This window comes from Mobula hypostoma, chromosome 4 (assembly GCF_963921235.1).
Source record: "Mobula hypostoma chromosome 4, sMobHyp1.1, whole genome shotgun sequence".
NCBI lineage: Eukaryota > Metazoa > Chordata > Chondrichthyes > Myliobatiformes > Myliobatidae > Mobula > Mobula hypostoma.
In genome coordinates this window covers 56,633,496-56,649,495 of record NC_086100.1, presented here as the reverse complement: position 1 = coordinate 56,649,495, position 16,000 = coordinate 56,633,496, and the positions used below count along the sequence as shown (strand labels likewise).

Sequence of the window (16,000 nt, the reverse complement as noted above, 5' to 3'; positions counted from 1 at the left end):
GCTTCTCAGCTTTTCTATTGACTGAAATAGAACATGGAAAGTTTGCCAATGTTATAAATAATCTGTCCGTTTCTACAACAAGATCTTATCTGGGCATTTTGACATGTATTTACTATTTCAATTGTATTAATCACTCTTAAAATCTGAAATCTTCTGTGATTAATTATCAATTTTCAGAACAAGTTTATGTAATTACTCAAAATTCTTAACTACATAACTACTTCTGATGACTGTGTTCTTCAACACTGTTGGACATTGTGGAAAAATATTGCCAGTGTTAAAGGATACGAACTCAACAAAGTTCATTGCAAAGAATGATAATATTGCAGTCCTCCGGGAGGGAGGTGGGGTGTGTGGTCAGCAGCCCATCCCAGAATTCCTAGTGGCCAGTGCTATTTATTGTTCTTGTTTTAAAATGTTTTGTGGGATTATGGTGGGATGTTCAAGCTCATTTATTGTTACATTTTAGCCTGGGTTATACAATTGTTCGTTTGCATGTTTGTGGGTTATCCTGACCATAACCAGGGTGTGTATCTCCCTCATCTGTATGTGACTGAGTGGGTTCTCTTGCTGGGTCATAGTGCCCAGGTCTGATTTTGTGCTTGCCATAATCGCTTATCGGCCTCTCGGCTAAGATCAAGTGTAGTATCTGTTCTTATGTCATCGGAAGGCGGAGGAGAAGATTTTATGCTGATACAAGGGTGGATCCTAATGCTGATTGGCTTCCAATCTAACACCCCATACCAGCGGTGAAGAGGATGGCGGCAGAGACAGCACATCGACTCAAGGTCCGGGAATCAAGAATACTGTCAGGCTGACAGTGCGAGACCGGAACGAGGGCTCTGGCTTCACCCGAGAGAACTTCATCTGGAAGGTCTCGATGGAATGTTGTGGATTTATGCCGGACGACATCTACTGCATGCAGGATTTCACCAGCTTCTTTGATGTCACCTTCCGGCAGGCTTCAGGGTGGCAGAAGCTGTATCAGCAGATTCAGCTGAAGGGGAGAGAGGCGCCGCTGTCGCTGCTGAAAGCACAGGCCCTCTTTGCGACGGCCACCCAGTAGGAACGGACAGTCACGGTCCAGATGTACCGGTGGTTGACGTCCTTACATTCCCTGCTCGGTATGTGGAGTGTGTAGGAACTCCAGTGGACGTGAAGGACGGACTGGGGAGATCTGGACCAGCAAGCGGCAGGTCAAGGTGAAGCTGAGATTGGACTCCAACGGCTGCGTTATCCCCCCCCCCCAGTCTTCGCCAACGGAGGGAACCGAAGCTTCATGGTGTACGCGGGACAACTCAGGGTGGGCCGAAACTGTAGCAAGGCGGGGCACATCGCAGGCCAGTGCAGGGCGGTGATGTGCAAGAATTGTAAAATGGAAGGCCACCTGACCAAAGGCTGCACGCAGGCCAAGTCCTGCAACCTCTGCGGACAGACTGGCCACCTGTACAGGGCCTGCTTGAGACATGGTGGCACCTACGCACAGATGACCAGGGGAGGTGCTGGCACGGAAACGGCCCCAGCAAGTTCGGACGTACCCACCACCTCTGCAGACGAGGCACCCGACAAGAGGGAGGATGACAGCAAGGAGGAAGGTGCAAGCTCCTCAAGGCCCAGCACCCCCTTGCAGACCCTCCAGGACCTGCCAAAAGACAAGGAGGAGTCCATGGAGGAGGGGAGAGCCGGGGTGGAAAGCGGATGGAGCGTCGTGGGCAAACGCAAAAAGGCCCAAAAGGTGGCGGCCAAATGACAGAGGGTGGAGAAACTAAAGAAAAGGGCAGGGAACCACACAGCCTCCAGTACCCTGTCCTCTTCAGAGGAGGAAGGAGTTGGGGGAGGCCAGCAGCCCTGGCGGAGGAGGCGGCTGGCAGGACAGGCGGAGAGGGGGAGAGAGAGTGGAGAAAGTCTGCTGCCCGCCCCCCAAGTATAGGAGGTGGAGAGCAGCAGAGACACCCAGCTCCGCGAATCGGGGAGCAGAGCCACGGCCGGCACCCAGCAGCCTGAAGGGGAAGCAGCCTCGGAAGTCAACAACCCCCCAGGCTCAGAACCAGAACTGCCACAGCTGGGGGAGGATTACCTGCAGTACCTGAGCCCACAGAAGGTGAAAGACTTCACAAAGGTGGTGGGCATGAAGGCTCAGGACTGCAAAGGTGAGGACGGAGAGCAGCCAAAATAAAGGACCTTAAATGATGGCAGACCTTAAATTGGCGTGCTTGAACGTGCACAGTTTGAAGAGTACTGGGCGATACGTCAGCACGCTCCAGTATCTGGACACTGTAAAGGCCGATGTGACCTTCCTCCAGGAGTGCGGACTACCACACCTCTGTAACTACCGGAGGTGGTCATGGTAGTGGACCAAAGGTTTGTCTGTGTGGTCGGGGGGCAATGATTGTCGCGCTTCCAGCCTGGGGATTCTGCTACAGGGAGGCAACTTCTCAATCACCCAAGTTAAAGAGGCGGTTGCGGGGCGCCTCCTGGTAGCAGACGTCAAATACCGGGGCACTCCGCTCCGGCTGATCAACGTGTACGCCTCCCCCGTGCAGAGCGAGCAGCTGGCCGTCTTCGAGCAGCTCCCACAGCTGCTGGTGACGTCCCAGCCGGTCGTTCTGGCCGGAGGCTTCAACTGCACCATTGATGCGGCTGGAGGATCCGGCAGTACCGACGGCGGGCTGGACAGTACCTCCAGACTCCTGATGGAAATGGTGAAGACAGCCAAGCTGCGCGACACCTTTAGCACCCACACAGGTGGAGCACAGCCACAAGCCACCTGGACACGATCAGACGGCTCAGCCCGCTCCTGGATCGACTTCCTCTTCCTCTCAGAGTCCCTCACGGTCAGGTCCACCGACGTCACGCCTGTGTTCTTCTCTGACCACTGCCTTCTGAGAGCCACCTGTCTCTTACGGGAGGACTGGAAGACAGGCAGGGGGACATGGAAGCTGAATGTAAAGCTGCTGACCCCAGAGAGCATCGAGGAACTAGAGAGGGAGTACATAGGTTGCAGAACCTTGAAAGCCTTGATTTGCGGTTGATTGGTGGGAAGCCGCCAAGGAGAACATCAAGAAGTTCTTCATCTGCAAGGGTATCCAGAAGGCAAGGCAGGAGCAGAGGGAACTGCGTAAACTCCAGACAGAGCTGCAGCAACTTCTCCTTCTGCAGTCGAAGCGGGTGGATGTCAGGGAGGAATTGCGAGAGGTGAAGAGCCGGCAAACCCAACACCTCGCCGCTGAATCCTCCAAGATCATCTTCCGATCAAGGGTCCAAACCGTGGAGCAGGACGAGACGTGCTCACGCTTCTTCTTCCAAAAGTTGCACAGGGGGAGCTCTGTGATCCACAACCTTAAGGAAGAGGACGGCTCAGTCGCGTCCTCGCAGACCGACATACTGAGGATCTGCAAGTCCTTCTATGCTGGTCTGTACGACAAAAGGCTACAGAATCCACAGCCTCCCGCAACTTCCTGTTGTCTATCACGCAGATCTTAGACGACGGCAAGCGGAAGAGTCTGGATCAGCCACTGACCCTGGACGAGCTGACAGGCTCCATCCGTTCCTTTGAGTCCAGTAAGACTCCCGGAAGCGATGGCTTACCGGCTGAGTTGTACTCGGCTCTGTGGAACTGGATGGGCTCAGACCTGCGGGAAGTGTACAACGCTATGCTTCTGGCCGGCAGCATGTCAGAGTCCATGAGGAAGGGCATCATCACCCTCATCTACAAACAGAAGGGGGAGATGGAGGACATTAGAAATCGGAGGCCCATCTCTCGCCTGAATGTGGATTACAAGATCCTGTACAAGGCTATCGCCAACAGGGTCAAGTCTGCTCTGGGACAGGTGATCCATCCAGATCAAACCTGTGCTGTACCGGGCAGGAAGATCTCAGACAGCCTCGCGCTGCTGAGGGACACCATTGCCTACGTGCAGGACAGGGTGGTGAACGCCTGCCTGGTCAGCTTGGACCAGGAGAAAGCCTTTGACAGGATATCGCACACATACATGGCAGCCGTGCTCTCCAAAATGGGATTTGGGGAGGGAATCCGGAATTGGATCAGACTGCTCTACACAGACATCTGTAGTGCAGTCCAGGTCAACGGGTGGGAAACAGACAGCTTCCTCATCAGGTCCGGAGTCAGGCAGGGCTGTTTCCCACCCCCCCCCCCGTCTTGTTTGTGTGCTGCGTAGAACCCTTTGCGGAAGCCATCAGGAGGGATGGGTGCATAAGAGGGGTGACGCTGCCAGGCAGTGGAAGGACCCAAGCCAAAACCTCCCTGTACATGGACGATATCACCGTCTTCTGCTCTGATCTGAGGTCAATTCACAGGTTAATTGGCACCTACGAACAGTTCGAGCTAGCATCGGGGGCCAGGGTCAACCGCACGAAGAGTGAAGCCATGCTCTTCGGCAACTGGCACGACCGATCCAGCGTCCCCTTCACCATCAGGTCTGACCACGTGAAGGTGTTGGGGATCTGGTTCGGAGGGGCCGAGGCATGCAACAAGAACTGGCAGGAGCAGACTGCCAAGGTGAAACAGAAACTGGGACTCTGGGGAGGGCGCTCCCTGTCGATATCGGGCAAGAACCTGGTCATCAGGTGTGAGGTGCTCTCAGGGCTGCTGCACTTGGTGCAGGTGTGGCCCGTCGCCTGCTCCTACAGCTCAGAAATCACCCGAGCTGTCTTCAGATTCGTCCGGAGATCCAAAATGGCGCGGGTGAGACGGACCGTCATGCACAAGTCCCTGGACAATGGGGCCAAGAACGTCCCCAATGTCACCCTCACCCTGATGGCCAGCTTCGTGTGTTACTGCATCAGGTTGTGTGTAGAACCCAGATATGTGGGCACCAAGTATCACTATGTGCCCGGGTTCTACCTGTCGTCCTGGCTACGAAGGATGGGTCTGGCCCCACTCCCATGCTACACCCCAGTCAGCTAGTTGTTGCCACCATACCTGTCCTTCGTAGAAAAGTTCTTCCAGGTCAATGCCTTTGACCACAGGGCCATCAGGCAGTGGTTGGCATGTAATGTCCTGCAGGCACTGCAGGAGAAGGACGAGATGGACACAGTGGGGTGGTTCCCTGAGCAGACCGTCCAGTTCATCTGGCAAAATGCCTCATCGCCAGACCTCAGCAACAGGCACCAGGACCTCGCCTGGCTGGCGGTGAGAGGGGCCCTCCCAGTCAGATCCCTCCTGGATGCCCGGAATGTCGTCTCCACACCCCGCTGCCCACTGGAGGACTGCAGTGAGGAGGAGTCTGTGACCCACTTCTTTGCACACTGTGAGTTCGCAGAGAAGGTGTGGAGGAGGATGGACGGGCTACTGTCACGTTTCATCCGCAGCAGCTGCGTAACAGAGGACTCTCTGATCTACAGGCTGTTCCCGGGGATGCACACGGAGACCGACATCCGGTGCTGCTGGCAGATCATCAACTCGGTGAAAGACGCTCTTTGGTCGACCCGAAACTTGATCTACCAGCACATGGAGACGTCCGTGGCAGAATGCTGCCGACTGGCACATTCTCAGCTGCAGGAGTACGTGCTGAGGGACGCACTGAAACTTGGTGCAGCCACCGCAGTTTCTTCTCCTATGGGAGTGGGAGGGGTCGGGTGGTGGGGAGTATTCCCCACAACAGTGGTGTGGTAAGGTGAACCAATGGAGTGCCACGTGGGTGGCCAAAAGTGTGGATATGTACAGACCACAATGGAAACATGTATAAAGGATTGATAAACATTGAACGGTTTATTGTACATAATTTTATTTTTGAATGAAGTATATTTTTGCTCGTCTGTCATCAAGGACTGAATGCTCGCCATATTGGTGTCAGGAGTGGGATTAGAAATTGATGGCAAAAACAAAGAGTGACAATGTCAGATGGAGCACCTTAAAAGCTGGGCAGTAAGTCAAGGGACTGAGCACTATGCCTCCCCAACATCCCCGGTTCAGGCTCCTAAAAACTGGACGCCAACCCTGCTGAGGGACCTGGGAACTGAGCATTGTGTCTTCCCTGGGAACCGAGCATTGTGCCTTCCCAGGGAACCTCAGTGGGGCCAGCGTACCCAGGCTCCCCAATCCAAGGAACAAGGTGGTGCATGTCACCTTCCTCTCCTGTGGCCTATGCAGTTGAAACCAAGATACCGCATCTATGGGAGAATGGGCAACATGGCAGGTCACTGCATTGCAGGAGCAAGAGGAAAATCAACCGGCCTCTGCCATTTATGCTACAAGGTCCACCCTGAAGCTCCCCAGGTGCAATGGAACCAGTCGCCTGGAGTCTTACCTGGTGCAAGTCAAACTTGCCACCTGGCACAATGGGTGGAGCCCCACTGAGACAGTGGCGCACCTTCCCCTGGTGCTGGCGGGGGGGGGGTGTGCCCTGCAGGCCTCCAGCTGAATCCCTCCATTGTTGCCTCTCTGGGTGGGGCTGTTTTAGTGAGGAGCAAGGCTTATACGTGGCCTGCGTTGCCGAGGATATCAGATGCCATGCACTGGAGGACACAGAGTCAACCATCACCATCATCCACCTGGGTGTCCTCCCCAACACGGACCAGCCACACTCACCTGGATGGACAACAATGGTGGTCCAGCTGGCTATGGTCACTGACGATGAGAGGGAACAGGTGGCTGTGCATCGCAGTGGGGAAAAACACGGTGGAGCATAAGGTGTGGCTCAACGTCCAGCATTATTGGGCTGGAACTGCTGTCCCGCTGAGGGGCCTTTGTGGATGTGCTGGGGGAAACACTCTATCTTGGCACTGAAGCTGTGGCTCTCCAGCAGAGCAACTCCAGAAAGCGGACCCAGAGGGCAGCAACAACCACTACTGGTCTCACAGCGGCCAGCAGCAGTGCCACACACCCTGCGGCGGCTCGACACAGCACAGCAAAGCCAGGGACAAGTAGTGGTGGTAGCGATTCAGGCAGCAGCCGGCGGTGACCATTGACCAGCAGGTGAGCGATCCCATCCTGGCCAGGGTGAGGGGATGGCTGAACATGGGAAGGTGGCTGGCGTGGGCAGAGTTCTTTGCCCTGGATCCAGAGACCAAAGTCCTATTTTCTCACTGCGCCACGCTGGAGATGTGCGATGTGTTCCTGGTCCGGCGGTGGCCGTTTCCCAACAACAACAGACACCTCCTGCAGCTTCACGCCACAGTGCCTTGATCGTTGCACGGTCTGGTGAAGGCCAGCCATTTCGGGGTCGCAAAGGTATTGGGAAGTTGCGAGAACACTTCTTTGGGCCTGGGTACAGGCAGGACATGGAGCTGTTCGTGCATTGCTGCTACACTTGTACGTCCCAGAAGGGGCCAAGCTGCCAGCGTAGGGTGCCAATGCAGCAGTACATGGTGGGGACCCCAGTATGGGTCTACTGCCTCGCCCAGAACAAGGGATTATCCCTAAAACTTGGAATCCGCTGGAAGGGGCCGGGAAAGGTGCTCAACCACATCTCCGATGTGGTATACCGGGTGTGGTTGCCTGAGTGGTAGAAGACAGTCGTGCTGCATCGAGACTGGCTGGCACCATATCAGCCTTCAGCCACCACTGACCCAGCAAGGCCGAAGGAAGGAAGTGACACTCTGGGTGCCCTGCCCCTTGCCTCACCAAACAGTGCTTCCCATGAGGGAGCTACAGACACCCCACGGTGCCCCAAGCAGTGGCGTTGACCACCAAGATGAATTTTGGACTTTCTAGTCTACTCTGGGATTGCTGGGGATGGCTGACCCCTCAGGTAGGGGCAATGTAGTGCTCCGGGGGGAGGGTGGTCAGCAACCCACCCCAGAATTCCTAGTAGCCAGCACTGTTTATTGTTATTGTTTTAAAAAGCTTTTGTGGAATTATGGTCGGATGAGGTAATTGGGGTGTGTTATTCACGCCTCCCCCATCTCTATGTGACTGAGTGGGTTCTCTCCCTGGATCATAGTGCCTAGTCTGTTCTTGTACTGATCACAATAAAACTTGCAGTTGAGCTAAACGAGCTTGCCTTGTCTGCCATCATGGACCGAACGCTCGGCACAATATGTTTGGCATGAGAAGCTCAAACCAAGGTCTGGACAGTTTATTCAGTTATTTTTTATAAGTTGCACATGACAACAGTGCACAAATTATAAGCCACATCAATCTGACAGTGAAATTATGCAGTGTGCCCCAGTATAGTGCATTGGTAAGAAAGTAGTCAATATGATCAGTACACATTGTCACAGTCTGGTCCATTGACTCCTCACTTCAGTTAATTTCCTTTTCTCGGTGTTGTATGGGGCTCCTTGATTAGAATACCTGATTTTCATCCAAACCTGCAGCATAAAAATTCGGGCTTACATCTACTCCGTCTCCTGAGCAGGGTGGTAATGCACGTTCCAGGCCACCAAGAATAGTGGACTCCAAGATGCTTCGGTGCCCGGGGCTGCTTTGGGAGTTCTGACGTTTTCGTGTCCAGCTGAGGTTTGCTGACCATTTGCCGTTACTGCAAGTCGGGAACTTTGTCCCTTCCTGTCCAGTTAAGTGATTGCCGGCTGTTTGCCACTTCAGGTGCTACTCCATGTCAAGATACAAATTGTCTGTCGTTGTCTGATTTTGTCGTCTCGTGTCCAGCTGAGGATTGCAGGCTGATTGCCGCTACTCCAAGCTAAGATAAGAATTGACTTTTGTTGTTTGGTTTTATCGCTCTGTGTCCAACTCCGAGTCCTTGATCCATGTCCAAATTCAGGCTCCAAGTCCAAGTCCGGGTTCCGAGTCCAAGTTCAGGTTCCGTGTCCAAGTCCAGGCTCTGCGTCCGAGTCCAAGTCTAGGTTCAGTGTCCAAGTCCAAGTCCAGGCTCCATGGCCAAGTCCAAGTCCAGGCTCCTCCGCTTTGTTGTCCACTATTTACGTCCATGCACAGAGGCATGCAAAAGTTTGGGCACCCCTGGTCAAAATTTCTGTTACTGTGAACAGTTAAGTGCATAGAAGATGAACTCATCTCTAAAAGTCATAAAGTTAAAGGTGAAACTTTCTTTTAACATTTTAAGCAAGATTAGTGTATTATTTTTGTTTTGTACAATTTTAGAGTGAAAAAAAGGAAAGGAGCACCATGCAAAAGTTTGGGCACCCCAAGAGATTTGAGTTCTCAGATAACCTTTACCAAGGTCTCAGACCTTAATTAGCTTAAGCAACACACATCAAAGTTGCTGGTGAACGCAGTAGGCCAGGCAGCATCTATAGGAAGAGGCGCAGTCGACGTTTCAGGCCGAGACCCTTCGTCAGGACTATTATTTAATTAGCTTGTTAGGGTTATGGCTTGTCACAGTCATCATTAGAAAAGGCCAGGTGATGCAAATTTCAAAGATTTATAAATGCCCTGACTCCTCAAACCTTAGCAAAGTGTTTTCAGGTAGCCATTTCCTCAGTTCGTAATGTAATTAAGAAATTGTAGTTAACAGGAACGATGGAGGTCAAGTTCAAGTCTGGAAGACCAAGAAAACTTTCCGAGAGAACGGTTCGTAGGATGCTAGAAAGGCAAATCAAAACCCCCGTTTGACCGCAAAAGACCTTCAGGAAGATTTAGCGGATTCTGGAGTAGTGGTGCACTGTTCTACTGTGCAGCAACACCTGCACAAATATGACCTTTATAGAAGAGTCATCAGAAGAAAATCTTTCCTGCATCCTCACCACAAAATTCAGCATCAGAAGTTTGCAAAGAAACATCTAAACAAGCCTCACACATCAAAGTTGCTGGTGAACGCAGCAGGCCAGGTAATGGGAAACCAAACAGAAGATGAGTTGAGACACAAGAGACACAATTCACCATTTGAATCTCTTACTAACTCTACCTTCAGTTAGTCCTGACGAAGGGCCTCGGCCTGAAAGGTCAACTGTACCTCTTCCTAGAGATGCTGCCCGGCCTGCTGCATTCACCGGCAACTTTGATGTGTATTGCTTGAATTTACAGCATCTGCAGAATTCCTGTTGTTTGTCTAAACAAGCCTGATGCATTTTGGAAACAAGTCCTGTGGACCTATGAAGTTAAAATAGAACTTCTTGGCCACAATAAGCAAAGGTATGTTTGGAGAAAAAAGGGTGCAGAATTTCATGAAAAGAACACCTCTCCAACTGTTAAGCGTGGGGGTGGATCGATCATGCTTTGGGCTTGTGTTGCAGCCAGTGGCACAGGGAACATTTTACTGGTAGAGGGAAGGTGTTAATTCAATTAAATACCAGCAAATTCTGGAAGCAAACATCACACAGTCTGCAAAAAAAGCTGAAGATGAAAAGAGGATGGCTTCTACAACAGGATAATGATCCTAAACACACCTCAAAATCCACAATCAACTACCTCAAGAGGCATAAACTGAAGATTTTGCCACGGCCCTCACAGTCCCCTGACCTAAACATCATCGAAAATCTGTGAATAGACCTCAAAAGAGCAGTGCATGCAAGGTGTCCCAAGAATCTCGCAGAACTAGAAGTCTTTTACAAGGAAGAATGGGCGAAAATCCCCCAAACAAGAATTGAAAGACTCTTAGCTGGCTACAGAAAGCGTTTACAAGCTGTGGTACTTGCCAAAGGAGGTGTTACTAAGTACTGACCATACAGGGTGCCCAAACTTTTGCTTCAGACCCTTTTCCTTTTTTATTATTTTGAAACTGTAAAAGAGGGAAATAAAAAAAGTAATCTTGCTTAAAATATTAAAGGAATGTGTCATCTTTAACTTTATGCCTTTTGGAAATCAGGTCATCTTTTACTCACTTAGCTGTTCACAATAACAGAAATTTTGACCAGGGGTGCCCACACTTTTGCATGCCACTATAAGCATTTAATCCTCTCTCTCCAGCCTTCCTGGCAACTGTTGATGAAATACACTTCTGTTACTGCTGCCCCTGTGTCTGTGTCCTGCACTTGCATCCACCCCAATGCCCACGTAACACAAATGAACAAAATCAGCAATGTTATTCAAATCTTTCTTAATCCCTTATCTCATATAAAAACCTAAGCAAAGTAAAACCTAAGCAAAGTTTGAAGATGAATGTGGATAGGAGAGGTACCAAATGGAGGGCTAGGATCCAGGTGGAGGTCAATGGGACTAGGCAAAATAACAGATCATTATGGACTAGATGGGCCAAAAGACCTATTTTTATGCTGTATTTTTATGCTTTATGACTCTCTGACTCTGACCCACTTAGCTCCTAAATCCTGCCTCACAGTTCAAACTGATCTTGGCGGATCTGCCCCAGATCTTAAATACTATTAAAGTGCTGATGAAGGCTCTAGGTTTAAAACATTAACCGTACATTTCCTTTCATAGATGCTGCCTGACTTGTTAAGTTCCCCCAGCACATTTTGGGTGTGGCTCCAGGTTTTCAGCATTTGCAGTCGCTCTTGTGTCTCAACTCATCTTCTGTTTGGTTTCCGATTACCTTGAATTCACTGAGCTTTTAAAAATTTACAAAGTTTTTCCTTAAGTACTCACAATGATCTTGCCTCCACAGGCTTCTGGAATCGAGAATTCCAGTGATTCATCACCCTCTGGAAGAAGAGTTTTCTGTGCACCTTAGTCTTAATGATTAAGCTTTATTATTACAACTATGTCACCTTGTTTGAGATTCTGGTGCCATGCCCTCTGAAGATCTAGTATGTTTTAATAAAACCATCCCTCTTTCTTATAACTTAAAAAACTATAATTTCTTCGGTCATTCTAGATATGATAGTAAGTAACTCTCTGATCCCAGTAAGCAGCTTACCTGTTAGTCAGGTGCTTTATTCTCCCTGGTTTGCAATATTTTATCAAGTTGGCTTTTGAGTTCTGCTCTTCCCTATAGAATAGATACAACCTCAGTAGAACTGCAGAGCTAGCATACAGTAGATCCACTGGTCACCTTCACCGATATTTAAGCAACACTTACAACACGCTGGAGGAATTCAGCAGATCAGGCAGCATCCGTGGAAATGATCAGTCAATGTTTCGGGCCAGAATGGTTCCGGCCCGAAATGTTGACTGATCGTTTCCACGGATGCTGCCCGACCTGCTGAGTTTCTCCAGCGTGTTGTGAATGTTGCTTTGACCCCAGCATCTGCAGAGTATTTTGTGTCACTGATATTTAATCTATGAGTCTACGACTTCATAATATGACCCCCGATTTCTATTTAATCAGTTTCCAATAATGATCATACAGTTACCTTTTATGGTTCATACAGACAAATCTATTTTAATCTACCTTATTTCTAACAATTTTTTGTCTTATACAACTGTCTCTTTCTCTCTCACCTCTTTACGGTCAAATTGATCCCTTTTTTAATCTTTCTTCCACTGCTCCTTTCCCTGTCTCATACAGACGTACAATGGTATCATGTAAACTCCATATATAGTGCTTCTAGCACAATCTGCTCGATGTTGATAATATGACTAGTGTTGCAGTCACTGTTTTAAGAATATAGTTATTCCTTCTTGAAATATACAAGTCTTAGAATGCCAATTAACACTCAGTGACAAACATCACATTCTTAGATTTCTAGACCATCGTGCTTAAGAAAGTTGACCTTGACTGAAGTAATCATATGAACTGAGGTATGACATTCTATATGGTTTTCATTATAGTCTTTTGAACTAATAGCAAACAGACTCCAATATAAATAGCTGGAATAAGGCATTCATCACTCAAAATGACTGTATTGATTCAATGAAAATCATATTATAATTTAAGGGAAAAATTAATTCATAATTCAAGGCTAAAAATGCATACACAAAGAGAAGGCAGTAATAAACTACAATGTTCAATAAACTGACTGATGAAATCTAAACAATGTGCCAGGGTTTTGTGCTACTGGAATTCATTTATCTGAAAGAGTGGTTTCGTTAAATTTATTATATTGAGTCCATCTTGTGAGTGCAACCATCGTTGACTGACGTGTTCAACGAGCTAATTAATTCAAGAGTAAAAAAGAGCTTTCAGGGATTCCATTTAATCAATATTAACATGTGAAGCTATCAGGATGGTAGCAATTAGCATTATAAACCATGAATTTGTACTTTCTATAATGTAAAATGAAGAAAAGAAGTCAACATATTTGAGGAAAGAACAGTTACTTGCTAATATGTCAGACTGAAAGGGAGTCAAGTTCTAATGATGATGTTAAATGATCTACAGAGAATTGCACAATAAGATGTGGAAGAAAATGTTTTGATAAAGCCACACCCAAGCAAATGATTGAGATAAATCACAGAGACGCTGAAATTACAAGCAATGAATGAGACAGATTAAGAGAACATGCTGACGCAAACCATTCCTTCTATATATAAAGCTATGATCCTTGTATGTTCAGGAGTTGTGTCAGGTCAAAGTCATGTTGAGAAAACTATGAATGGGCAATTTTAGAAGTATTGGCTTTTATCAAACAACAGATGCTTTGAAATTGAAGATGGTAATATTGATGTAAGGATTCAGATTGAATATTAATTGTTGCATTTGGCTGTCGGAGAGATATAAATTCAGCTGATGTTTTAATCATTTATTTTTGTTGTTTGTGACTTTAAGACAATATCTTAAACCTGAAATAATTGCTTTCGTACAAAAAGAGGTATCTGTTTCAATCACTTTTTTTGAATAATTGGGAGACACTTTAACAACAATTAGGCAGTAATTGAGAAACCTCTCAGTTGTCAGTCCAATAGCTTCAATACTCATGGATACTTTGCATGTGAGCATCTGACATATTTGCATGATATTTGCACACATCCACAATATAATTGTGAAGAGAGAGTGAAACTTTCAAGATGTTTTAGCAGCTCTCAATGTATTTTGTGATTCATTATACTCATGACATCATCTACTCGATAGTAAGAATGCTAAGACTATGATGGACATATGGAGAGTTTTTAAAAAAATATTTACTTTATCTTACACTATTAAACTACTGTTGAGCTGGATTTTCAGCTTCTTGCTGGGTGGATATGTGGTAAGAAATAATTTAGAATGCTTGACTCTGTTGTAAATACTATATCCTGTAAATATGTTGTTGTTTTTCAACCACAATCGTTAAAAGGGTTGATACCAATCTCTTTCAATTGAATCAGACTGCATCTGAGGCACTGCTTTGAATACCTTGCTCATACATATAACACACAGCCCTTGGAATATGACCTTACGTAACTGGATAGCTTTATTCTTCTAATTTTCTCCTGCACCCTATTAGAAATATAAAACAATGATTGATACTTGTTATATTGTTGAATACAATAAACATAGCGTGGTGAGTTATATTTAATGCTTCTTAGAATGTTAGAGAATATTTCAAACTAGTTTAGGAACTGATATTAGGGATATGCAACTCCACTTTATGTGCAATAACTCTATACTAAGCATCATTTTGGCCATGGCAACCAATATTTTCTAACCGCTTTTTCCCAAGAAAGTAATTTACTTGAACAAAATACATTAGATCGAATACCATCCATGGCTTAGTTCGTTCCACAACAAAACAATGTAATTTTAATACCAGTCAGATCTAAGCAACTGTTTGAAAATTACTAAGTTATTGCTTACGTAGTAGATTTAAACATTGCAAAATTTTTGATAAGCACAAGAGCATTTTTTTTCTCCCTGAGAGCAATTAATTTGAGCGGATCCACATATCATGCGCAAAAGTCTGCACAACATGTGGCTTACAATGAACGTTACCTGAATTACCAGGTAAAGATTTTGTTTCACAGAGGAAATACATTTTAAGACATTATCTAGTAAATCAAGTTCATAGAATTATAGAATCATACAGTGAGTAAACAGGTCATTCATCCCAACTAATTCACACATATAAAACAGTAGGCAGGCACTCTATTATTCCCATTGTCCAGTACCTCCTCAATAGCCCTCTGTTCCTCAGCAATTCAAGTGCTCATTTTGGCATTTCTTAAATATTGTCAGCAACCCAGCTTCAACCATTCTCCCAGGTAGTCTATTTCGTGTATTTAACATTGTCTGGGTAGAACAGGCCCCCTAACATCCCCCCACTAAATCTCTTCTCTCTTATTCTAAACCTATGTCCTTCAATTTACCTACCTTTGACAGAGGGTAAATTTTCCTGCAGTCTCCTTAATAATATTGTATACCTCAAATGTGTCCTCTCATAATCTCTTCTGTGCCATTCTCCTCTGCATTCTCTTCCAAATCATGGTGAGGAGAACTTCACATGGTCCTGCAACAGAAATCTGTCCAAGACTGGAGTACTGTGTTAATATTCTCATTATAATACTTGTTATTATCCAAATTAACAATGGTTTTAAATATGTTGTATATTCAAAAACAGCCAGTATAGTTATTTTTTAAAGTTGCTGACCATGAACATACTATGAACTAGTAAAAGGAATACCAAAATAGTAACAACAATAATAATAAATATAATATTAACTAATAATAAATTACATAATAATAGTCAGAAAAATAATTTCCCAATGTGCAATAATAATGTACAAAATAATAAAGCAGACAATTATACTATAGAAACGTAAAAAACCTACAGCGCAATACAGTCCCTTTGGCCCACAATGGTGTGTGGAAAATGTACTTCTAGGGTTACCCATAGCCCTCTATTTTTCTAAGCTCCATGTACCTATCCAAGAGTCTCTTAAAAGACCCTATTGTATCCACCTCCACCCGTCACCAGCAGCCCATCCACGCACTCACCACTCTCTGCAAAAAAAAAACAACATACCCCTGACATCTCCTCTGTATCAACTTCCAAGCACCTTAAAACTGTGCTCTCTCGTGTTAGCCATTTCAGCCCTGGGAAACAGCCTCTGACTATCCACGTGATCAATGCCTCTCATCATCCTATATACCTCTATCAGATCACCTCTCATCCTCCGTTGCTCCAAGGAGAAAAAAGCCAAGTTCACTCAACCTATTCTCATAAGGCATGCTCACTAATCCAATCAACATCCTTGTAAATCTCCTCTGCACCCTTTCTACAGTTTCCACATCCTTCCTGTAATGAGGTGACCGGAACTGAGCACAGTACTCCAAGTGGGGGCTGACCAGGGTCCTATATAGTT

At 46.8% G+C, this 16,000-nt stretch overlaps 1 pseudogene; it reads left to right on the top strand.

Moving 5' to 3' along the window:
- Positions 1-610: 610 nt before the first annotated feature.
- On the top strand, positions 611-742 carry LOC134346032 (U2 spliceosomal RNA; annotated as a pseudogene).
- Positions 743-16,000: the final 15,258 nt, after the last annotated feature.